We start from the raw sequence: 26,341 nt of genomic DNA on the forward strand, positions 1-26,341 counted from the left end.
AAACTTGTAACATGGCTCACAGGGACCCTCACAAACCTGGCCTATGCCTTTGTCCCCAGCTTCAAAATTGCCACCCACCCAAATGCTATATACTCCAGTCATTCTGAATAATCTCTTTCCACAAATGCAGGATTGTCAGATAAAATACACAATGCTGGGTTAAATGTAAATTTCAGAACAACAATGAGTAATTCTTTGTATAAATACGTGCTATGGAATATTTGGGATGTTATCTGATATGTTTGTCTGAAGTTTCTTATCTGACATTCAAATTTGACTGGAAGATCTCTGTTTTTATTTGCTAAATCTGACAGTTTTGCTCCATTTGGACCCAATTTTCCTCACCTCTGGGTCCTTTAAAAATGTATCTAGCTATGTCCTTGAGCTTAGAACACCAAGCCTTTTCTCTGTCACTGCTTGGCCAACTTACTGAGTCAGGGACAGCAAGGCCTCGTGTTTCACCTTCCGTAGTGTTATCACTGGGCTGTGGCTACCAAGTCAGCAATGGTATTTTTAAATCCCCTTCATCCAGGTGGCCATGTGACTAGATCTCACCACTGGAATGTGAGCTTAAGCATTCATACCATTCTGGGCCACAGTAGTTAAGGCATCTTCTATGTCCTCTTCTGACAACTACCCTAACATACCCATTCTTTTGGTCTTTGCCATTTCTTCCTCATAGAGGGTCCCTCAGACTGGGTTAGTGGCCCCTCATAGGTGCTCCCAAAACAGACCCATTCTTTTTCTCAGTAGCATCTACTGTGCTGCATTGTAATAGATGTTTTGCTTGTCTCTTTCCTGCTGGACAAAATGTTTCTTGGAGGTATGGACTAGAATTGGCCACAGTTATATCTGCAAAGCATAGCATGGTTGAACGAATGAATGACTGAGTAGAGTCTCTTCAATTCTGTTGGTCTGTTTCCTTGTTTTTAAAGTCAAGGTGTCAGACAAGTGATTTCTAAGATCCCTCCCAAATCTATAAATCAGGAGTTATGAATATAGTGAAGTGAAAACCTGCTGATTTTGACTTCCCAGAACCACACTCCACTGGGGAATGGCACTCCTTCCATTGCATGTGGTACTGATGGGCTGGGAGTCACTGTGATCCATGGTACCCACCCCTCAAACTTTCACCACTGCAGAAGTGGGTGGGTGGCCCGGGCTGGGCCCATTGTTGCACCCTCCTGCAACAGTGATTGGTCGGGAACAGGAAGGAGGCCCAATCCAGATATTTCCTTTAGTTTTTTCCATTTGTTTATATATGCATGTTGAAACATAGAAGCTGTTCTTTTACCCACTAGGGTCCTATGGTAGAAGGCTGTATATGGGGGCCTCTTAATGGCAATCTTCTTCATCTATTAGACAGTATCCACAAAAGAAGCTAACACACAAATCAAGAAGAAATGAAGGAAAAAATAGATCCCCAATAATATTGTCTAAGTTCCTGGATCCAGCTGTGCCTGAATCCAACCACCTCTGAACTTATGTGAGTCAACAAACCGTGATTTTGGCTTAAGTCAAATCTCACATTCTGTACTCCTATCCAAAATAGTCCTGAATAATGTAAAAATAGTAGCTTTGAGTTTAAAGTATATCCAGAACCATATCCTGTTTTGCGTGGAGTAGGCATATACATCATTTAATTAATTAGGCTGAAATGACAATAGATACAACAGGTGTCTTAACAGAAAACAAAGTACATGCCTGCACTCTTGTCTGTAAAAGTTGAGTGAACTTAAGTTTTTAAAAAATCATTTTCATTCTGTGAGAGCCAACTTGAAGAAGTTAAATAATATAATTTTGAAGGTTTGGAGAGTCCCTGTCAGTAGGCATTTGCTCTTTCCTTATTTTTTTACACTGGGGGAAAGTACCTTTTAAACCGTATTTCTGATGATTTGCTGTAGGGAAGCCACATTGAAGCAGCTGCCAGTGTTTTGACAATGCCCCAGCCACCAAATCTACAACACTCCCTGTCCCCACCATCGCCAATTGATCCAGGAGAAGAAATACCTTACCAACCTGGGGAAGTTCACTTCAATCCTACCTGGGATTTGAAGCTTGGACAGAGACAGGCTGGGAATTTGGGCACTGGGTCGCGTGATGAGCCCATCCCAAAGAGAAAGAGCATAAACGTCTGCTTCTGTATTTCAGGGAATGTGCTTATTTCTGCTTTTCTGCTTCATGTCTCTTTATTCCTCCAATCCTAGGAGCTTCCCAACATTTTTCTAGAATGTTTTTCTTCACTTAGTGTTGAGGTTTGTGGCTGACAATTAAAGCTCACTAATTCACATGCAGTGAGAGAAGAGGGCATTTAAAAGTGGATGTCAGATATCCTTGCTCCTGGGGTCCATCAACCGTGCCCTCCTTCCAGCACCCACTCTACACTGGAGCGCCTCTCCGCCTCCTCCATGTAGAGGGCCAGCCTACCTCCCACCACTACCAACATCCCAAAATCCAGGCCCCAGCTTCCCTCAGACATATAATCCTTTCCAGAGTTGCAACGTGCTATATTATTCTCCATTGTTATGCAGAGTAATTTAGCTATTCTGTTGAGCTACTCAGTCTCAAACTTCTCTGCTCCAGGTGAGGATTTTAACTTGAACTCTGTGTACTCTAGTATTTTGTTTTTCCACAAAAAGACCAGCCTTACTCCAAAGATGAATTCTGCTTCTCCCCTTCCAGGGAGAATAACTGGTGGCAGGTCTAAGAGAGCAGTTTGTCCCTGCTTTTAGCCTGAAGATTTCAGAGCTATTGGAAGTCAGGCTGAGTACACACTTCTGACTCACATAAAAGTAGTAAGTGGACACTGCAGAACTTTGTCATCACTATGAAAAGAAGCATACATGAAAAGTTCACAGCTAACGTCATACTCAATGGCAAAAAGCAGTTTTTTTCTCTTAGATCAAAAACAAGACAAAGATGCCCACTCTTGCCAATTCTATTCAGCACATTACTGGAGACCCTATCTGGAGAAATTAGATAAGAAAAAAATAAAAATCATACAAATCAGAAAGAAGTGAAGTTATCTGTTTGTAGATGATACAGTCTTACACATAGAAAATACCCGAAGCATGCCACAAAAACTCTTAGAACTAATAAATTCAGTAAAGTTACAGGATACAAAATCAACATAAAAATTGTTTCTATACACTAACAATAAGCTATCCGAAGAGAAAATTGAGAACAATTTCATTTACAATAGCATCAAAAAGAATATAATACCAGGAATAAACTTAGTTAAAGACGTGAAACTCTTAGACACTGAAAACTACAAAATATTGAAAAGTTAAGACGCAAATGGAAAGACATCCTTTGTTCGTGGATTAGATTTAACATTGTTAAAATGTTTACTACCCAACATGCTGTACAGAGTCAACATTATCCCCATTACATAACAAAATTTTAAATTTTTGAACTTGTGAGGATCATCACACAAGCACATAAAACTGTCTGATCATCATAGATTGGGGAGAAATTAAAAGTACTCAATGTCCATCACAATGGGATAGTGGAATGGTACGTAGGCATTAATGTGTTTGTGATGTTCTATATTAACACTAAAATATTCACAGCAAAGTGAAGCAGCAACTTACAAAGCATAATATACAGATATCCCCACTTATGTAAACTTGTGTATCTCTTTGTAGGGATATTTGCATATCCAATTCCTGAAAACCTGGGTGAAGGGATTTGTGATTTCTTTATAATTTTCTATGATTTCTGTACTTCCTTTGATAATGAGCAAGAATGTCTTGTAATCAGATGAGAAAATTGATCTTATTTTGGCATGAGCATGTGAGTAAGAGGAGTGACCCACGCAAGAAGCATAACCGGAATGTGATTCCCCAGCAAGAGTAGTCCTGTAAGGGAATGGTGCCTGCACCTTGTCGTGCTTGCTCAGGAGAGGACGCCTGGACACACTGGCCAGATCTTCAGTCTACTTTTTTTTTTTTTCCAGCTTCACTCACCTCTGCTCTAGTTCAGCCTCAGATTCCTCATTTGTAAAACAAAATCTTAGTAGATTGCCTGTAATTATGGAGATAACTGATGGAAAAAGCCTGAATTTGAGCCCAGGTAGCTGACTGACCCAGAGGCTCTGCATAACTGCTCCCCTAAACAACCCAGACTCTGCCCAGGAGAGCTGCCCAGCCCCATGGTGGCTCTTCCTCTCCACCTCTTAGAGGTTGCTGTCCCAGCACCTGGAGGCTTTGCTGCAACCCTTGATCAGTCATTCACTTTAGACATGTGCTCTCACATGTGCTATTTACATTGAAACTAATCAAAATTAAATAATATTTTAAAACTCATGTCTCTAGTTGCACTTGGCACTTTTCAAGCACTCAGTAGCCACACATAGCTAACGGCTACTAGGTTGGATAACACAAACATAGGATGTTTCCTTCATCACAAAAAGTTCTGGACTCAGAGAGCAGGAATGGTGCCCAGCTCACCACTGGCTTCTTAGCAACTGGCTGAGTATCTAATACCCGAAGGCTCTCACGCAGTGAGGAATTAATGATTCAATCCATCAAATCCAAGCAAACTGATGCTAGGTGGGAAAGGTATTTAGCAGGAGCTAAATTTTCAGCAAAGTCCCAAAGGTAATTATATAAATGGGTGGGTCAAGAGGAGGGAACACATTCCGGATGGGAAAAGACATTGATTTAGTGAGAGAGGTGAAGAGAACTGGCACCATCAAGCTATTGTTCTCCAGCTCTTTTCCCTGCCAATTAAAAACCATCTTAGGCAGTGTTTTCTTATCAGACTTCCTCCCTGATTCGGTATTATTGTAAGGTCTGCGCTGACTAATTGGGCTCTTGGCAGTTGAACAGTCAGGTGATTTAAGTCTTCTAGTTTTTTTTCATTATTAATTTTTGATTGGAGGTGAAAGCACACACCCCAGAGAACAAGTTTTCCAAGAGACTTTCAACCCAAATGCCCACTAGTTCAAATGTTCATATAACCGTTATCAAAATGGATGTGTCTGAATGGTGCTAGAGTGTAGCAGGGAGGCAGCTGAAGTCTGTAAAGGAGTTTTGTTCAATCCCCAGGCAAGAGATTTCGAGCCATTTACTACTGGAGGCATAAAAACAGAGTTGGTCCCAAACAAATTCTAAGAATCATCTTTTCTTTCCAAATTTAATATTAATCCAGACTTCACAGGGCTGAAACCCTGCTCTACCACTTACTAGCTGTGTGACATTTCTGAGTCTCAGTTCCCTCTTCCTGTAAAATGGGGATGCCAGAAGTGTTAGGAGTATTACATATGCTGATGTGTGCAAAGTGCTTAGTACAGCGCCAGGGACGTAGTAAGCACCACACAGGAGTTTATTAAAGACATAATAAGTATCTAAGATTGCATGTTTTGCCATTTCTCCAAATATATTTCTGCAATTACTAGTGTTAAGAATGAAAGTAATAACCTTAACCATATGATTTATTAAGCTCCTACTAAATACTAATCTTTACAACAACCTGGAAGTCCATCACCCCCACCTCACTATTGCCCTGATGCAAACCACCATCATTCCATGCTTGCACTAGTGTAGCTGCTACTTATCTGGTCCTCTAGTGTCCATTCTGACTTCCCATATGGTATCAGGAATATCTTTTTAAATGCTAAATCAGATGCCATCACCTCCCCATCTAACAGGGTGGCAGAGTGGGAATTCAAATTTGTCATCAATAAGGCCTTGTTTAGGTCTTCACTACATCCAAAACACCCTTGAGCAATAGGGCTTTGAACTGCACAGGTCCACAGATGGATTTTTTTCACTAATGATGTACTACAGTCCTATACTATCCATGGTTGATTGAATCACAGATACTATATGAAGGGTTACTGTAAAGTTATACATGGATTTTCAATTGCACCCCTAACCCCCTCATTATGCAAGGAAGGATCAACTGTAGCACCATTGTCCTTACAGCAAGGTGAGGAAACTGAGGTTTGGAGAAAGAATAAGTACCTTACTAAGGCAGCCCAGCAAGTTAGTGGCCGGGGTGGGGTCTGAACTCTGTATCTGAATCCACAACTCTTGCTTTCCATTGCGGTGATGGATGGGTGGCCTGTAATCAGTGAACTGTAGAGTGAAAGGACTTGTAACACGGGTGCCCTCTGCCAATTCCCAGGCTGGGAGCCTGGGAAAGTTCAGTGCTAATCTCTTGATTGCTTTGTGCCTTGAAAATATCTTTCAGAGAGAGGAGAAGGGTATGAGGTGTTCCCTTTGGCCACAGTCTCCTATTCCTAAGGCTCAGTCTCTGTAGAGCTCTTCTGCCAGCCCCCAGCCCTCCTCAGCCTGTCATTCCCATTGCCTTTGTACTCCTTCCCCAGACTGGTCTCAGGCTTGACATGAAGGAAACGCCTAAGCCATGCCTGACATCTACCCGAGATCGCTAACATTCTGTGTCCAGTAGCTTAGCAGGAGGGGCTCTGACATGTGGGCATATCACTGATCTGTGTTTATATTGCCCTTGCAGACAGACCAACTTTGAATTCAACTATACCAACCTCCAAAGTATGGTTTCTGCCATTTTGGTGTCCACTGAACGTTGATCAGTAACTTCTCAGGCTGATATTATATCTTCATTCCTGAATATTACCGATAACTGAATTCTGCCATGTATGGTTGCACGTGTACATAATTTCCTACTAAAATATTTGTAGTCATATATGGTTTTATATGTTGTGTTATCATATGCTTTCACGTCTATGCCTGTAACTTCAGTTACTAGCTAAATGCTAACAACTCCCAAATTTATGTCTCCTTTCCAGACATAGCTTCAAAGTTCCAGACCCACATATCCAGCAGCCCACGCAACATCCCCACTTTCATGTCTCACAGACATACCAGCTCAGCAAGCCCCAAACTAAACTCCTGGCGGTCCTTCCAGAGCCTGTTCATCCTCCCATGCTCCTTATCTCAGGAAATGGTAGGAACCAGCCAACCCAGGTGTTCAAGCCAGAAGCCTGGAATCCGTCTTTGATACCACCTCTCCCCACCTAGCAGGTCCATTCATCCCAAGTCCTGACACCTTTACCTCTTAAAGTCATTCATTCATCCATCAATCCACTCATTTATTTCACAATTGCACATTCTGCAGCACTGCATGAAAAATGGGTGATACAATGGTGAACAAGGTGGATATGGTCCTTCCCTCTCAGAGCTCATAGTCATAAACCACAACAGCATTTTATTGAATGAATAAGATACATACATGAAGATAGTTTTATACAGGATAGAAATTTTACATAATTTCACTAATGTGCAATTACATCTTTTCTACTAGAACTTGTCAAGGACCATCGATAGAGGGGGTAGCAGATAGAGACTGAGAGCATGGACTTTAAAGTCAGACAGAATCAACTGGTCAATCAGTTAATACTTATTACACACCTATTGCCTTAATCTGCTTGAGATCTTGGAACAAAATATCATAGACTGGGTGACTTAAACATTTATTTCTCACAGTTCTGGAAGCTGGAAATTCCAAGATTAAGGTGCCATCTGATCTGGTTCTTGGTGAGAGCCCCCTTCTTGGTTTGCAGATGGCTGTCTTCTATCTGTGTGTACATGGTGGAGAAAGAGAGCCCTCGTGTCTCTTCCTCTTATATAAGCACTGACGCCATCATGGGTGCCCCATCCTCTTGACTTCAGCTAAACCTACTTACCTCCCAAAGGTCCTTTCAAAATGCCATCACATTTGGGGGTTTGAGTTTCAACATATGAATTTTGAGGATGACACAAATTCAGTCCACAACATCTGCTAGGTGCTAAGCACTGTTCTAGGCATTGGGGATTTAGCTAAGAACAAGCAAAGTGTGCACCCCCAGCATTTTAGAATAGCTTCCTGTTGGGGAAATGCCTCATCTTGATGGGAGGAAGAAATTTCTTCCCTCAGTAGAGGCCGTATTTTCACTTTTTTGAACTCCTTTGCAGCTAAGTTGCAGGCATTCAACCTGGGTTCAGACTATCAGAAGCCTCTGTAAATTTTCTGATGCAAGGAAGATGGTACCAGGAGGAATCTGTTTAAATAAGTGTAGTGGCAGTTGCATCCAGCCCCCAGAGGCAGTTGTGGGAGAGGCTCTAGCATGAGCAACCTTATAGCCAGAGTGCAGTATAAGCTGCTGAATTTGGAACACTGCCCCACGCCTGCTTCTTTAGGGGCAATCAGTATCTCGTATGAAGTGAACTCCTTGTTTAAACTAGCCAATGTTGGATTCTGATGTTTCCAACCAAGAATCCAAAATGATATTCCTGGGTTGAATCTCAAGCCCTGAATATACCGGCTAGGTGTCTCTGGGCAGATTATTTGACTTCTTTCAGCTTCAGGCTCCTCATCCACAAAATGAAACCCATTCGGGACAGCAGCTCGCGGGCCTGTTGGGAAGATTGGTTGTGATTTTCATTAGGGTCTTCCTTTGATATCGCAGCGTGCTCTTACAGAATAGTCATCATTCTCAGATTTCAAGGACTGGGCTTCCTTTTCTCCTCTTTCTTTCCTGGGAAGAAATCTCCTTCCTGAGCTTCTAGTCCATTCATCCAATTTGGGGAATGAGAACAGTGGTGATGTAGTGGCCGGACGCTGACAAAGGATTTCAGTTGTGGCCTAACATCCCTGGAATACACACATTTCCTAAGCTTGGTTCTCTGGTCGTCCATCAATCTTGGAAGCTACTCAATAGCTTCTCAATATGCACTGTGGAAATCTGTTGCTTGCATCTAATAACCCTGAGTGATGGCCTCAGGGAAACATCCACAGGACATACTGAGACATTCTCCCTAATACACTTGGCCTTGGAGAAGGATTTATGGGTAGATTTCTTTAGTTTGGGCTCCATCCAACTCCAAAATATGGAAGGACAAAGGGGCTTTGAGTCATCCACAGGGTAGGTCCTTAACAAAGGCATTACGTGGGCCAGCCAGGCTCCTGAGTCCTCTGTACTTCTGTCCACACCATAAGTCCCATGGCCATATATGGGCAACTCAATACAATAGAAATGCATTACAGGGCAGGTCTAGTAAAGGAATGGCTGAAATGATGCTGTGAGACGGTTTTCAGAAAATAACCGTAAGAAGCTTACACTAAGAAGAAAACAGTCACAGACTTGGAGCAAAGGAAAGATAAATTCATTAGAAAGCCTACTGAAGACCACTTAAGAAGAACTTCCTTGCGCAGAGCAAATGCTGCCTGATTTGTGTCATTTCAGAGTCTTCAAATAGGCGTGATATTTATTGGGAGGAAGAGACCCATAAAACTCAGTGATTAGCCTGCAATGGGATCTTCCCAAAATATTTTAAAAAAAAAAAACCTATCTATCATGCGTCCTATAGGTACACTTCATGCATTGAATCATTTACCTTTCAAAACAGTTCTGTAGGGTCACCGTGACCATCTTTGCACTGTTGATTTTGCAGATGAGGAAACTGGAAATCAAAGAGGTTAAGTGATTTGCCCAGGGTTACCCAGGTATCAAGTGGCCAAGCTGGAGGAGCGCCCGGGTCCGCCTGCCTCCAAAAGCCACATTCTTTCCACTAACCCTCCATGCCGTTTTCCTTCCCAAGGCAACTGTCAAGATCCTTTGCCAAAAAGGGCTAACAACTTGTGTCTGACAGTAGAATGAACAGGAAGTCTCTCGGTGGCCCTGGTGACATGTGGGAGTAGCTGCCCATGAGATATGGGCTTGTAGGGCTGGGCCGGGCTGTCAGAGAGGTGGGGTGATTTCTGACTTGGCTGTTTTCCTCAGGATGTCCTGGTGGGGTTGTTAATTCAGGAAGAGTGAGGAAGAGAGAGGGTGAGGGGTAGGGAAGGAGAAAGACGAGAAAGAGGGGCTTTGCCCTCATGCATCACCTCACTCCTGTTTTCAGTGGAGTTCACAGGCCCCACATCCTCGACAGCAGCTCCTCCCTGGAAGCCGCTGGCGTCCCTTCAACAGGCCCCACCCGGCACCAGCTCTCCCCCACCTCAAGGCTCTGTCCTGACAGATCCCCCTCATCACTTGATTCTCCACTGGGCAAGAACATCTTGGGAGCCGTATTAGTCAATGGTACTTGACGTAATTGGAAAGAGAAGTAGGAAAGGGCAAAACTTTTCAGCCTTGAACAGAATGCCCATGGAGCGGATTTAGTTAAGTGTGATTTGCTTCATTTCAGAAGCTTCTGAGGGCCGAGTTTACCCTGCCCGCCAGCAGCCCAAGGAAAACCCCAGAGGAGCAGAGAGTGTATGGGAAGGGCAGCCTCTTGCAGGGAGACAGAGCAGTCCTGACAAAGGACTCCTCTCCCATGAGGACACAGCCACAGCCCACACTGACTATGGGTGGACTATGACAAAAGCATGGGGACATTGAGGGGAGAGAAGTTTTCCCCACTCTAGGGGTTCACTGTGATGAGTGGGGTTTCCCCTTAGCACCCCTGGCCTCCGGTCCCACCTCTCACCACTACCTGGGGAGACAGTGAGTTTCCTGGTGAGCAAACAAGAGCCCATTGTCTGTTTCTTGGATGTGTGATGCTAATCTAGCAAAGACCTCCCCCAGGAGGGGGCTCTCTTCTGTGTCCTCCACCTAGCAAAGTGTGCTCCTCTGCAGACTCTAGTTTGCTCTCAGGTTGGTTCCTCTGAAGTCCAGTCTGGGTTTGGGGAGGCAGTAAGCCGACTTGGGCTCTCCCTCCAAGTTGCTCCAGCCATAAAGGTGACCATTCAGCCCCATCCACCTCACGACTTTGTCTTGGTTCAGAATCAGAAGGGGAAGAGGAGCTACTGGGTGTGCCCCCTAGAAACCCCAGCTGGCAAAAATGATAGCTGTTATTATGAATATCATCGTTTTCTTGTTTCTGGGGTAAATGTTTGTGGATAAATTTAGGATTTCTGTCTCCTTTGGTTTATTCAGAGATGTCCCAATACTACAAATGGCCTCAAGATGAGCAACCATCCCCTCACTCCTCGGCCCTCCTCATGCACAGCCTCCCATCCATCACTCCACACCCATGAATCTTCCCATCGTCTTAGCAGAGACTCCTCCCTCAGACACAGGATACTTACAATACAGGGTCACTCACAGAACAAAATAGGCTGTCATAAATAACGCTGAGATCCTCAGTGTCTCGCTGTCTCTGGCCAGGGCCTTGTTGGGTCAGCTTTGCAAAAGCCTGCCAAGCACTCAGGAGGTGGAAGGCTCTTACCCAGGAGCCTGATCAGTCCATGGAGGGTTTGCAGACGTTCCCATCCAACGACGTAAGGGAACTGGACAACAACATGGTGGCACAGGGTACGTGGCTGTGTGTGCGTGCATTCATGTAAAAGTGTGCTCATGTCTACACGAGCTCGGGCATCTGCATCCATCTGTGCCCAGGTCTCTGACAAGCCCAGTGTCCTTCAGTTTCCAACTAAAAGCCAACCATTGGCACCTTGTGGATTAGCAAGGAATAGGAGGGAGAAGCATTCGCTGAAGAGTGTCTAACATTGTGCTTGGGAGACAACCTGAGGCTGGGAGGTCGGGGGACTCGAGGGTATTACGTAACACTTCATGAAACATTAAGGAAGAGGTGATCATACAAATATGGGGGTGCTGATGAGGATCATGGGGAACCTAAAGCTTCCCATTGCCATGTTGACACTTGGCATTGTCCCTGCCTGGGGGACACTAACCAAGGCAATTATACGCTGTCATTCAAAGTCTGTCTGTGTAAATGGGACTCCACCATTCTTGCCCATTTCGCTGTATTTGGTCTATCTCTGGGCTCTCCCTTCTTTCAACTTTGTACCATTCTGATAGAATGTAGGAACTGGTGAGATTTTCAAGGGCAGGGATAGGTCTAAGTCATCTTGTACCCCAGCACCCAGCAGAGCCAGGATAGATGCTTGGGAAGTGCTGGTTGCAGAAGAAAAGCCTCTTGCTATCCAGAGTGTAGAGTTTCTCTCCTAATCAACAACATTCCAGACTCCCCCGTGTAGCTCCACAGTGAATCATCTGATGTATAACTGTTATCGAAAGTCTGGCTGAACTACGGATGCTCTGGAGACAAAAAAAAAAAAAGTTACCAAGATTTCTTTAAAGTTTCCACCATAACAAAGAAAGAGAGGAGGTGAAATGGTGTTCCATTTGGGAGTTCTCAGACATAACCTAAAAAGCAGTCCTTGAAGAGCTGACATCTCATTTCACCCTTGATTTTGTTGAGAGCCAGTAAAACAACCAATAATGCACGGAATGTCTCTGTATTAAAAGAAATAATTGCTATTGTGGACATCATCCCATATGATGTCCAATGTCCCTTTTCTTTTGCTTCAGGCAAACTCATAAACAGACGAAGTGACTCCACATGGTGTGGAATGGAGGGGAGACCCCATGTGCTTTGCCTTGCAGAAGTCAAGAGGCGCCTGTTGCACTGGTAGCCGGGGAGAATTTCAATACATGCTCAGGAAGGGATAGATGGCTAGAGACATGTGAGAGGACCACCAATCCAGACAAAGGAAGGAGGGCTTCCTAGAAAAAGCTGAGCAAAGAACATGACGATTACATAGGAGTTGAAAAAGGGTGGGGGTCGGGTGAAAGTTCCTTGACAGAGGGGACAGCATGAGGAAAGGCAAAAAAAAAGAGCATGGTTCATCTGGAGACATCTGGAGACAAGGAAGGCAGTTCATCATGTCTCAAGTAGCCAGGCAAAAGATGAGATCAGAAGTATGAGTAGGGATTTTCAGAATGATCAGAAACATTTAAAAAGCTTTTTCCAAGGGCGAAAGGATGACATTGAAGGGTTTCAATAGGGGAATGCATAACCAGGTATTTCCCCAGCAGTAATATGGACCATGGATGCATGGCTGATGGGTAGGGTGGAGGGGATGTGGGGAGATGTAGAAAGAAGCAGTTGCTGTACTGGAAGTGGGGTTACAGTGTTGGACCAGGAAGGTGGCAGAGGGGATGCAGAGAAGCAGACGGATCTGAAAGGTGTTTTAGAAGCAGAATTGATAGGACTTGGTGACTAGTTGGGTATGGGACTGAAAGAAAGAAGTCAAGGTCCGCTCCCAGCTTGTGATACTAGGGGGACAAGACATTCCCCGGGCCTTAATGTCCTGTGGGCAGGGTCAAGGTGCCTGCTCAATGACTGTATTCATGCAGAGCATGCCTCCTGCACAGGAGGCTGAGCCTAACGCACCTCATCCACTCTGTTCCAGCTTCAGCATATCTGCCACTGGGTAGATAAACAAATGGGCTGCGTTTACAGATCCACCTTGGCTTTGGGTGGAGGCCATAGGAAGCCTGCTTAGGCTTCCAGGTCTCAGTCTTGTACCCCAGAAAACCCTATAATAGCAAGGATTGGGGGCAGCATACAAGGAAGGGGGTCTGGGGTACTTGCCCAGCTATCGCTGGAGCAGGATTTGGTTTACATCCAGCACTTGTCCCTGGGGAGTTCCAGTCTCTCTGTGGGGCAGCCAGAAGGCACAGACAAGGGGATGGTGAGGGTCACACACCTAAGCCTTACTCCAAACTCCTGTCCTTATTTGTCTTTGTAACCCTAACACTGGCCCTGGAAGGAGCAAGGAAGGGAGTGAGGAAAGGGGAAAAGGTAAATAAGGCATCCTCAAACCACAGCAGCAAGGTCTCGCCCCATTTCCCCAGCCAGGCCCCTTGGAGCAGAGTCCTCCTTCCAGCCTCGCAGTGGACGTTCTGACACCGTGGCTCCCCTGCGTCTGTCTCCCCAGCAGAACTCTTAATGAAGCCCCCTCAGTACGTTCCTTGGATCCAACCCTAGCTCTTAAGGAAATTGTCGCCTAGTCCAACCACTTAAACTAGGAAGACTAAGAGAGAAAGGGGAAGATGAAAAGCGTTGACGGCTGTGCTGGGCAGCCCCAGGGGGTGCCGCTGACGTTGTATCTTTGTGAGCAGAGACCCTGAGGCTTGGGTGGTGCTGCCAGCCCAGCCTGGGAGTCCAGAAACCCAGTCCCATTCCTGGGTGGTTGACCTGTCTGCATCCTTCCCCAACCGCATCTGTACCCTGCACACCACGAAGCCTCAAGCCTTGCCTCTAAGAGTCCAGGCAGTGGGTGCCTATCACAGGGGCCCATCTACCACCAATGCCCTGTGCCCCAAACGCAAGTGTTTCCCAAGGCTTAAATTCACAACACTCACTTGTAATGAGAGACACAATCCAAAGGGAAAAAACGAATGTCAAAACTGAAGAGCCAGGTCTCGACAAAGGAGCCAGGGAAAAACCCAGCCCCACGGCTGCGAGGTTTCCTGAGACAAGAAAGCGCTCTGCTCCCTACCACTTGGCTGTGAACTCAGCCAGACCTGGGGATTGGATGGCTCAGTGCACCCCTCCCGCAGCTTGTGTCCTCTGTTGAGCATACCAGCCCCCCACTCTGCCCACCACCAGGGCTCCTAAAGGGCTGCCGGGTTGACATTTATCTCTGGGCATTCGGTGACATGATTATAGGAAGAAACAATGGAAGCATGTGGGTAATAAATCCTGAACCAAAAAAAGAGAAGTCACTAAAAAGTTGAGTTTCTCCCCAGTGCCCTTAGCGGAAGGGAGCAAAGAGAAAGATATTTGCTTGTTGGTTTCCACGTCTTTAGTTTGCTCCTCAGTCTGCCTTCCTGCTGTGGACTGTCTGTGTCCTCCTCAAAACTCATATGTTGAAGCCTGACCCCCAGTGTGATGATATTTGAACGGGGCCCCTGGGAGATGATCAGGTCATGAGAGTAGAGCTGCATGAATGGGATTAGGGCCCTTAAATGAAAAGACACAAGCGAGTTGACCTGTCTTCCATGTGAGGACATATGGCAGGCTCTCAGCATGTACCGAATCTGCCAGCACCTTGACCTTGGACTTGCCAGCCTCCAGGACTGTGAGAAACAAATGTTTACTGTTTCAGCCACCCAGGCTGTGACAGTTTGTCAGAGCAGCCTGCTGACCCATGGGCCTGAAGATGGCCCCTTCTCCCAGACTCCCAGGACTTCTAGCTGACTCTAAGGCAATGGAATTTTGTGCAGGTGCAGGGGGAGTGAATAATAAAGAGAATCGAAAGAAAAAGTTGACGTGAAGATGCTGTATAGCTTCTACGTGCCAATGATCAGGGCTGGGCACCGCTAGATGTGATGTCCCCAGCAGTATGTTCGCTCTGAGAGTTGTCGACAAGAACCTATTCACCGTCTGTCCCTGCAAACCCCCCTTGTCCAGACCAGTGTCCATACATAGTAGTTACTCGATAACTATTTGTTAAATGAATAAGTGAATGAATCTCTTTCAACCTCCATGGTAACCTTATGGAGGATTATCATACAGATTTGACAGAGGAGAAAACCGAGACTTTAAGGGGTTAGATACCCTACCCCAGGTATTAACTTTTTGGCCTTGAACACAGATCTAGCTCTGTCGACACACAGAACATGCATCTAGTGGTTGACAGGGAACCCAGGGTCCTGGTCAGATAGGAAGCTCTTCCTCTCTGAAATGCTCAGAAGAGCACTCTGAGCTTGCTGTCCCTATAGTACGCTTCAAATACCTACTCCACTATATTTATAGCAACATGAATCTCTCAGTCCTTTCTTTGTCCCACTATTACTCATGAGATGTGGCACCGTTGTGGCCCTTACGTTACTGTGATTGTTTTCTAGCATCTCATTCGACTGAAATCCTTGAAGGCACCTTGTTTATCTCTGCACCCCCAGCACCTAGTCACCTTCACACAGGCTCACGGCCTGCACGGATGGTTGGATGCATGATTTGGTGTAACACCTTGCCTTTCACAAAGTACTTTTGTTTACATTGTCTCCTATGATCGTCATGTGATTTGGTGAGTCATCACTGTTATTAACATCAAGGACAGAAAGTCCACTTGGAGGTGTAACAGTCTTTTGCAGGAAAATGAGGTGCCTGAGGTGGGTGAGAATCACTAGGACTGGCAGAGATGTCGACTTAGACAACAGAAGAGGAAAGAATCTTGACCTTGAGCAAGAGGCAAGGTGGTGAATTTGCTGAGATCAGTGACAAGAAGAGAAAACAGCTGATACGGTGAAAGGATCCAAAAAGACAGAAGGACTCAGACTAGAAGTGAGACAAGGAGCCAGTGAGACTACCTTGCAGTGGGGAGGGTGGCTGAGGGGCATTTGATGGAGGTTTAATGCCCACTACCACTTGAAGTTGATCAGATCTCTGCCATGGAAACCCCTCCTCTCTTTCCCCTGCCCAAACCAAAACCAAAATGAAAACAAACAAGACAATTTGGTCAATCCTACTCATCTTACTCCTGCTACTTTGTAAGTGGGCTGCTTTGGAATTCCCAGGAAGGACCACACTTCACGTTGGATTGACATGGTACGAAACAAAGACTGTGAGGAAGTTGGAACCCAGAATTTAGATGTTCAGGAGATTTACAGGAACTGTAGTAGGAGAGGGGAAGGGAAGAGGTTTAAGCCTCCTTTTCCACTATCTCACTGACAGAATGGCCCTAATTTCCATCTGCTCTGCACTCTATTCTATGAAGAAACTGAGGCCCAGAGAGGTTAAGTATCTTGCCCAAAGTCACACAGGTAGCAGTTGATGGAAACAGAGTCTAATTTAATTCAGGATATATAGTTGACCTTAAATCTCTTGCTTCTCTCATATTTTGATGCTACTGCACAAAGACTATAGTCACCATCAACAGGGCAGAAGGTGGGCCTGGTGCTACTTTCAGAGAGCCTGTCTTTTGGATGGCGTGGGCCAGAGCACGCCATCCGCTGCCCGTCTCCCTCAGCACGGTAGACACTGTCGCAGTTTGCCCTGACTGCTAACAAGACCCTGGAGGACAGCAGTGAAACTCCCCCACCTTTCCCTCAGGACAAGAGGTGTGCTCCGCAGGGGCCTCCAACGCCAGCTCTCTCCGGTCTCTCCTCAAAGAGATGGGAAGAAGGGGGTGCAGGCGGGCTTGTCCTGGGCCTCTGCAGACAAGTCCCCAGCAGGCCAGAGCACAGCCAGCGGGGCAGACCTGGCAAGCGGAGGCCCCCATTACGTCTGTCACAGGCCCTCACACTCACGCAGGCTTTATTAGGAACAGGCCCGGGCGAGAGCGGGCTGGGACGACGTGGGGGGATGTTTACCCGCCTGTCTTCCTGTCCTCTCAACACCCCGGCCTCACACCAGGCAAGGCAATGGCCACGTCTCAAGAGTGGCCCGGCCACTGCAAGCGCCCACCTGCCTTGTGCCTAGCAGTCATTGCCACGGCAACCACCGGGCCGGCGAGGCCTCGGGAGGCCTGAACACCTGAAACCCGGCGCAGATTCCAACAGCGTCTTCCCAGTGCTCCTCTGGCTCCAACACTGCACGGACAGACGCAGCGCTCAGCCCTCTCTTTGAAACAGAGTCTTCAATGGATGAGTCCATCTAACTCCAAAAAGGAGTGATTTGAGAAACTTTCATTCCCTCCCATCCAATCCTCTTTCTCCAACAGATGCTGAAATGCTATGAATCCTCATTAAAACTTAAATATCTCCTAGCTGAGGAAACACTAAAAAAAAAATTGTTTTAATCAAAGGACATTTAATCTTTATTAGACACCTACTGTGTTCCAAACACTTCACATACATCATCTGTAATCCTCACTATAGCCTTACAAAGTGGGCATTATAAACGTAGCCACCAAGGCTCAGAGGATTAGTCATACAGCTCATAAATCAGGAGAGAAGTATTTGAACCTGTGGACCTTCTGGCCCCAAAACCTGTGTTTGGCCTCCAATACCATGTGGCCATGAAGGGCAGGTTTTTAATGTGTGCTAAGAGTTGGAGGATCTGGGTTTGTGGTGGGCTTTGCAGGATGATGGGGGCCACCAGCAAGAAAGGAAAAAGGTGTGAAGAGCTAGACTCCAAGGTAAGGTCATGGACTTCTAGAGGATCTGAGGACAGAATTCAGGGGGACCGTGAACTTGGGAAATGTTCATCTTTATTTCTGCCAGTTCTAACTGAAATGTATTTGATTCTGAATGTGGACCACAAACCACAGGAGTATAAGCAGTTCCTGCTACTTTGCATGACTAGAAATCACAGATTTTTTTTGTCACTTTATTGTTGTCACAGCTTTCAAAATGATTGACTCCTTGCCACCTTGAAGTTATTTCAGGAGTTATTAGACCCATTGCTAATTCTCATATGTAGTATGTTAAGGAACCACTTGGTACTAAATTTAAAAGTTTGGGGGTTTTCATATTCGGTTTTGTATTCCAGTCTAACTGGCTTCCTCTGTAATCCTGTGTAATTTGTTTCAGTGATTTAGGAACTATATTCTATTCTGAGGAGGATCTACAGGCTTCAACAAATTGCCAAAGTGTCAACGGCACAGAAAAGCTAAAAACTCCTAGTTGAGGAAGTCCAGGACATGGTTTGCCTACTTTAAAATTTTACCTACCCCACTCCCTTCCAACCTATGTTTCATTAAATGCACTCTTTGGCCATAAATTACCTGGGAGTGTTGTTAAAATGCAGATTTCCAGAACATACATCCAAACTACAAAAGTGGAATCTGAGGCTTGGAACCTGGGAATCTTGCCTTCAACCTGCTCCCCAGTGGAGGTGCCCTGAGTGGAGGTGGCCCCTTGGGCAGCATTGCTTGGAGGGCTGGACCTCCTTGGCCGAGTGGGAACAGCCTGCGCAGCTTCACCTGGGGGCTCTGATCCTCTAGGAGATTTTCAATACTTACTAAAATTTCTCACTGATGGAGGAAAGGATAAGTCACTGATTTTGGTTTTAGTTTGGGGATGGTTTTTTGGGAAGGAGAGTGAATCTTAGGGGGTGTATTTGTTTCTCGGGGCTACCATAAAAATTTCCCACAAACTAAGGTGGTTTAAAATAACAGAATATTATTCTCTCACAGTTCTGGAGGCTGCAAGTCTGAGACTGAGGTGTCAGCAGGATTGGTTCCCGCTGGGAGTTCTGAGGTGGAAAATCTGTTCCATGCCTGTCTCATTTCTGGTGGTTGTTGGCAATCCTTTGTCTTCCTCAGCTGGTAGACGGATCACCCCAACCTCTGTCTCCATCTTCATGTGGCATTCTCCCTGTGTGTCTAAATTTTCCTCCTCTTAGGAGGACACCAGCCGCAAAGGATTTAGGGCCTCCCTAGTCCAGTATGACCTCATCTTAACTTGACTGTATCTGCAAAGACCCTATTTCCAGAAACATCACATTCACAGGTTATGGCTAGACATGGATTTGAAGGAGACACTATTCAATCCAGCACAGGGGGGATTTTGTTTTCATTTTAATACTTATGGCTAACCTTCCTCCCATCCCCAGAAGAATAACTGAAACAGTGGTTCTCAAAGCATATTGTCCAGGATTGGCTGCACCTGGGACCTTGTCAGAACTGCTAATTAGCCAGCCTCCAGAATCAAACTCTTGGGTGGGGCCCAGTGATCTAGGTTTTCACAAGTTCTTCAGAAAATTCTGATGGCTATTCAAGTTTGAGAACCTTTTTAGGAGGAGGGCAGAGTGTGAGAGGTGTGTGATCTTCCCTTCAGACTGAATCATCCATTCATTCCACAGACACTTAGAGGACAGCAAGTTAGCTGCTGTGGATACAACCGTGTTCAAATCCCTGCCCGTACTCACTGGGAGCTCACACCCTCATGGGGAGATCGGCACACAAGACTGGGTAACGGACATGTACCAGGCTGCATCACATGGAATGGTCAGAAACCATTCGTGACCGTGAATTTGGCAGTTTCCAGGGTTGCCACAGAAGCCTCCCAAGGGACATGCTCACACATCCTAAGACTGGAGAAATGACTCCGAGAGGCCCTGTGAATGAAGGAGGGGAGGGAGGTGCAGACAGGAAACCACAGAAGCAGGACCAAAGCTCCCACAGGCTCTGTCAAGTCTGGGCTGACCCTACTTCAACTGCTGCCTTTGCCACAGGCCACTCCACCATCACATGGGTCTCAGGTGAAGCTGCATCTAGATTCCAGGCACCAAGAAACTGGAGCCCTCAAGCAGGTTCCAGCTGGCCTTGTGATGTCCCCTCTTCATCTGTGAGGACAGGCCGACTTCTCCATCTGGCAGGCAGGCAAGTCCCCCTGCCTACCTTCAGGGACACAGAAAAATATCATTTCTTTACAATTCAAACCAAAAATAAGGAACTTTTAAGGCTGAATAAAACATTTTCATTTGTTTCTCATCAGGGGGGAAAAAAGAAAATCTATAATGCCCCTGAATGTCTGTTAAGTTCTTTTTGTATGTTTTTATGAAGGAAGAGGCTCCAAAAGGCCAGTGTTCCTTAGCCTCACAGAAGTCCAAATGTGGCCCTGAATGAGGAGGCTTCCCAGCAGTGGAGGTGAGAGGCCAGAATCCCCTGGATTAGCTACTGAGATTTCAAAAATGCTGAGCAAAGGGCTGGAGGCCCCTTAGTGTCCCCTCCTCCAGAGATTTCCAAGGGTCTCCACCAAAGATTGCAAGGAAATTTAAGAATTCCCAAGGTGTTCTAGCCCTACCTCTCCCATGGGTCTCCCGGATTCTTCTCTTCCAACTGGGAGTGGCGGAAGCCATCATCAGAGAAGAAATGCAGAGATAAGAGTGGAGAGAAGAGGTTCAGAAACCCTGGGGGCTCCTTAGAAACAAGGCCAGCCTACCCTATCAGTTTACAGTGCAGATTAAGTGAAACACCAGCAACACACAGGTTCTCAAGGTTCAAAAAGAGGCCCAAGGGAAGAAGAATGCAGAGTTCAAGCTACAGCCATAAAACTGGAAAGAAAACGGGAGAAAAGGCAAGCCTACCCTTACGGTGAGGGTCACCATGTTTGGGAACGAGCCGTTCTCAGGACTGACATCGCAGAAGATGGGGGTGGCGTGGGGAGCACAGAAGTGAAAAGGACTAAAGCTTGGTCGAGAAAGGGGAGGCATTGGAGTCTCCGGGCCCTGCCTGGAAGGACAGTGCCTGCAGATCACAGGCCACCATGCAAGGTAGCATCCCAAGTGGACTGCACAGAGGAACCACCTTAGCTCTCTGTGCCCAGATGGGGTCTGCATGTCATCCGCTGATCATCACATGCCGGTGACCAGGGACGTATCTGAGCCCCATCAAACGTTCCTTGGAGCATACCCTCATTTTTTAATAATCTGGGACCCTTAGTAAGCCCCAATGAGCCAAGGCAGGGGGAAAGCCCCAGAAGTGAGCCTTAGGAACAGTTGGGTGATGGGGAAATACATTCTTGTTTAAAAAAAAAATCTAGCATAGGCCCAAAATGGGTACAGACTTCTGACCCCTGACAGTGAAGACCTTGGAAACCAGAGTCAGAAGACCAAACGTGCAGCTGCCTGGTGTGCTCTGTCTTACCATCACTGTGTCACACAGAACACACACCTAAGACGCAAACAGACTTGTGGTGTGGACCTGCCACAGGAAGGCTAGTTGGTGGAGACTGGTAAAGGAAGCTTGGTACTCTCCTAAATCCTTGCTGTTTACAACCACTCAGTTAACCAGTTTTGGATGTCTACTAGGTGCCAAGTACCAGCCCAACTGCTGAGAGGATACTGAGAGAGCAAACCACAGCCTGGACCTCCAGGATGGGGAGGTACAGGCACTATCACAGAGCTCCCAGTCTTCCACCAACTGCCATGCTTTCCCCCAGAGCCGTCTCCAGGCCAGGCTCTGCACGAAGTGCCTGACTTACACCATGTCACTTCTTCCTCACAATATCCCACAACAGGGAGCCCTATATCCCACCTTTAAAGGAGAAACTGAGCCTGAGTTAGGTAACGTGCCCAAGATCACAGATCTGGAGATAAATCCACGGAGAAGTATCTCTATCTTGTTCTTGCTGAAAGACTCAAAGAATTAAAAGGTCATTTTTCGCCCTTTCTGAGCAAATAGACAAGGAAAAACTTTAACATGATTTCTGTTTGCTGGTTTGGTTTGGTTTGGTTTGGTTTGGTTTGGTTTTCTACTTTTCTGGCTGGTTGGTTAGTTTTAACGAAAGGCGTAAAGAGATGAGAGAACATTACTGTCCAGGAGGGAAGCTGTCCTAAGGGGAGGAAGACAGGACAGGTGATTCGCCTGAGGGATTACACGCCCTCCCTGAGACTGGGGAAGGGACAGTGGTTTGAAAGTCCCTGAGGGTGGAGACCTGCAGCACAGGGTGGGCGGATGACTGAAGAGAAAAGTATGCCCCATGCCTCTGGAGCCTCTGCTGAGGCCCGTGACCAGGCTTGGAATGGAGGGAGATGCGGCTCTCCCTCAAAATGATCCTTGCAGACCATGGGCAAGAATTTCTCCACAGTGAACCCAGCACTGGAAACGAGTCCCCTCAATCTTGCTGAATTACCTAACTCCCAGGGCTTCCTTACATTCCCAAGAAAGGGAGAAAGAACACGTCGCCACCACTCCCCTGAAAAAGACACAACCAAGAATGGGTTTCCTGCCAGCTCTGGCAGGTGGAGCACCACGCCAGATTTATTCTTTAGAAAAATAAAGAAAACATGAGGCAGCTCACACCCAAGTGTCTCAGAACAAATCCACACTGGCTCCAGCTGGTGAGCGGCAGGGCAGCCCTGGGAGTAGAACATGCCCCATCCGCTCTCAAAAGAACAAAGGACCTCCAGGGCCCCGGCCCCAGTAGAGAAATGTTTCTTTTCCTGGCTCAAACCATCCTTTCTGGCTTGGTGTTACTGGAGGCACAATGCAGCTGGTGAATGTGCGATAATTAACTCACGCTCGCCTGAAAGATAACAATTTCTGTTTCTCGGCCGCCCTCCATCAGCCGCCCCAACCCCACCACCACGAGCCTTCCAAATTTTATAGCCATGACTCACCTCCACTTCTGCGGTGGGGTAGCTCCAAGGGAGCGTACACACTCACAGCCCACTGAATTTAGGCAGAACATGAAAAAAACACACACATCCCAGCTAATTACAAGAGGAACGCTCCTTGTCACGCGCGGTCCAGCTGACTTCATGCCTGGGAGGCAGAAATGCGATAAAACTCCCAAGTTGGTCCTTAGATTTTTTAGAGTCAGATGGCTCAGCCATGATCTCACAGTCGTGCACCCCAGCCAGTGGCCCTGAGCCAGTCTTTGAAATATGACCGAAGATGGGCTGGTGACGGCAGAGTGGCCATTTCTGGCACGTTCATCAGAAGTCAGTTTACCTGTGAGGTCTCAACCTCCTCGGGTTTCCCAGGAAGGTCTCCCCACCAGCAGCTGCTTGCTTGAGCCAGTGGCGAGGCCACCTGACTGCCCTGTGGCAGTACCAAGTTTCTCAGATGGCCCACCCTTCTCTCTGCTTCTACAGTTTCTCTGTGTACCAGGCACTTGGAGCTCAGCCACACTCGCTGTTTAGTGCTGGTCAACCCCATTCAGAGCAAATGTCTACTTGGAGGTACTATAGCATAGTGGCCGAGAACGCAGTGTTTGGATTAAGTAAGACTCTGGGTTCATATTCCACAGCTCTCCATACTAGCTGCAGGAATTGGGCACCTAGTTTAATCCTGAGCCTCATTTGTCACTGGAGGAAATCATGTATCCCATGTGGGATGTAATGCAGGGATCAATGTCTTGACTGGTAAAGATCACACCCCACCAACAGCAATGCCACTTCCCTAGTGGCTCCCAAGTGCATGAAGTCCTAGAGCAGCTGCAGGATAGAAGTGTCATAGGAAAGGTGCAAGATAAGGGGTATGAATACACCGAGGTGAGAGCAGGTTCCTGACCAGTCTTGGCATCAGGCGCTACATCTGAAATGACCCTTGAAGGGCTGGGCAAATGTAGCATCAGCAGGGGCCTCATCAGCAGGGGCCACGGGAGCTAAAGCTCAAAGGCAGGGAAACACAGTTGTATGTTCAGGGAGCCGATGAGTGGACGAGGTTGGCTGTTGAGTATGGAAGGTGGGAACAGAGAAGGAGGTCTTGGAAGGGAGACGTCCACATGCCAGCACGAGGGGTAGGAACTCTTCTTTAGGAAGTGGATCTCAGAGCATCACTAATGGACCATACTGAGCAGAAGCAGAGTTGGGAGGTCCCCACCAGGAAGTGACACCAGCCACCAGAAATGCACAAAGGGGATCCCAGCCTGGGAGCAGGGCGAGGGCGAAGGAAATGAAATGATGGAAATTGGAGAAAGTGAACCCCAGAACATGGTAGACATGCATTCTGAGTAGAGGTGTAGGAGGAGAGAAAGCCACCAAGAAGAACATAGGATTTCAAGTCAAATTCAGGAAATATAGGGCCAGCAGGAGGGTATCAGTTAGAGGAGAGAAGGGATGAGCTCTGGGTCTGGGGCAGCAGGAAGGGTGGGGGAAAGAGCCCTTCTCCTGCCATTTGCCCCTTCAGGCCCTAAGAGCTGGTACTTAGGACTTCAGTCAAGCCCCAAACCAATGGCCAAGACCTCCACAAATCTATCTAGGCTCTGAGAGCTTCAGGTCCTGAGTTTTCTGGCTCCTCACGTGGGTGGTGCTGAATGAGGACTTGACCCATCACCCAATGCCCTCCCTTGAGAGAGCACTTCATACAGATGGTCCCTTCCTGTCTTCTGTAACCCTTGTGGTGGGTGTGCTCCCCTCCCCTGTTTCTCATGGAAGGGCACTGAGGATGGATGCTCAGAGGTGGTATAGGTCCCACACCAGCAAGCAGCATAAGGCTCCAACCAGGGCCCTGGAGGCCACATCTGCCCCACTGCACACAAATCATGCCATGGGAGAAGCCCAAGGTCCAAAGGATTGAAACCTCAGTCTGGTCCAAAGGTGAAAAGCCCCAGGGTAATCTCTGTCCGGAACTGAGCACGTCCGTGGTGACTACTGATGAGCAAGATGCTGGGAAGCAGAGAGTCATTTGCGATCTTCTCCCTCAAAGTATCTGCAGCTCCACAGGGCAGACAAGACTCCCAGCCAAAACACACACTAGCACGATGAATACAGGACACTTGCCGTGTGTTTACTTCACAACACTTACCTCGAGCTGAACTTACCCTACCTCACCGACTGCATGTTTCCTGGGTGTCTTCCCCCAACGGCAACATCTGAGATCAGCTGTTTCTAGTGACTCCCCAGCGTCTAGAAAAGTGTCAGATGCCTAGTAGGCACTTTGTGTTTGACTGGATGCCGCGCATTTGGCCAAGAGAGAAAGTGGGAGTGAAGCCGAGTGAAGCAAAAGCTGGGCTAAGACTTTACAGTGGGGAGGCTCGGAAGGCTGTCAAGTCCAAGATCTAAGACAAAGTGGTGAGAGATGTAGGTCTTCTGGAGGAGAGTGCTGCTGCTTCTCTAGCTTTTCCTGCTCATCCCAACACACCTACCCCTCCACCCCTTCTCACCCACCCTAGCTCCACCTTCTCCCTTATCCCCCAAAACAGGTAAGACAGCGCTTTCCCTGGGTCTCCCTACAAGGCCGGGAACAAAGACTAGGGTCTTATCTGTGTCTCCCTTGCTCCTAGAGTGGCAGAGACCTAAGACTCACTGTCCTCCATCTCTCAGCAGTTGGTTAGGAACCTGGAGCCCAACCGCCTTCAGAGAAGGCCGTCTCTTTCTCTTTGATAACCTCCCTCCCATTTGGGTACACTTCCCTTCCTGATCCTGCCAGTGGGTACCCATCCACGCCTGCAGCTCCCTCCATTGTCACAGCCTCAGCAAGCCTGGGTCAAGCCATCTAGACCAGTTCCACTCTGGCACATGGGGAAGCACCTGCACTATGGTCTTCCCAGATTCTCTCAGTGAGTGTGACCATCCTCCTCCTTGACGTGACCCCAAATTCAGGTTTGGATGTGGATGGGGTAAATCCTTTGGCCAATATGGTAGACTGTTCTCTGTCTGGCTCCCAGGAAGCAGAGCCTAAGACAAGGGTTTGGGCACACACTGGGGAAGGGAGGAGAGCAGGATCCGGAGGGAAGCACCTAAGACAAGATGTGGTCTCTCCTGGGATCTAGCTGAAGCCTGACCCCGCAGAGAGCTCTGGAGTGTGATTTATTCCTCAGAGTTGATCCCACTTTGAAGCAGGGGCTGACCTTTACTATCCCCCATTGGTTACTTATTGGGTGCAGGGGGCGAACAAGGGAGCTTGTATTCTCCCAAGTAAAGGGGCTCCTGGGGGCGAAGGCAAACCCCTAGGGAAGGGGCAGCTCAGCAGGCAGCTCCCAGAGCAGCTGGAGGAGGGCTGCACCAGCCTGGTCACAGGGACCCAGGTGGGAATAAGAACTACAACCACTCTAGACCCCATGGTGCCACTTAAAATCTCCGCTGGCTGGAGCTGGGGTCTACTGAGGGTTTGGAACAAGATTTGGAGTCAAGGTCTTAGCAAATAATTCAGGGCTGCTTTGTCTTCTTCTGTTCCGTGAGCATTTATTCCTATGGAGACCAAGCCTGGAGGGGTCAGTGCACATGACCCTGAGTCTCATGCCCAC

The sequence above is a fragment of the Vicugna pacos genome, chromosome 12 (assembly GCF_048564905.1).
Source record: "Vicugna pacos chromosome 12, VicPac4, whole genome shotgun sequence".
Lineage (NCBI taxonomy): Eukaryota > Metazoa > Chordata > Mammalia > Artiodactyla > Camelidae > Vicugna > Vicugna pacos.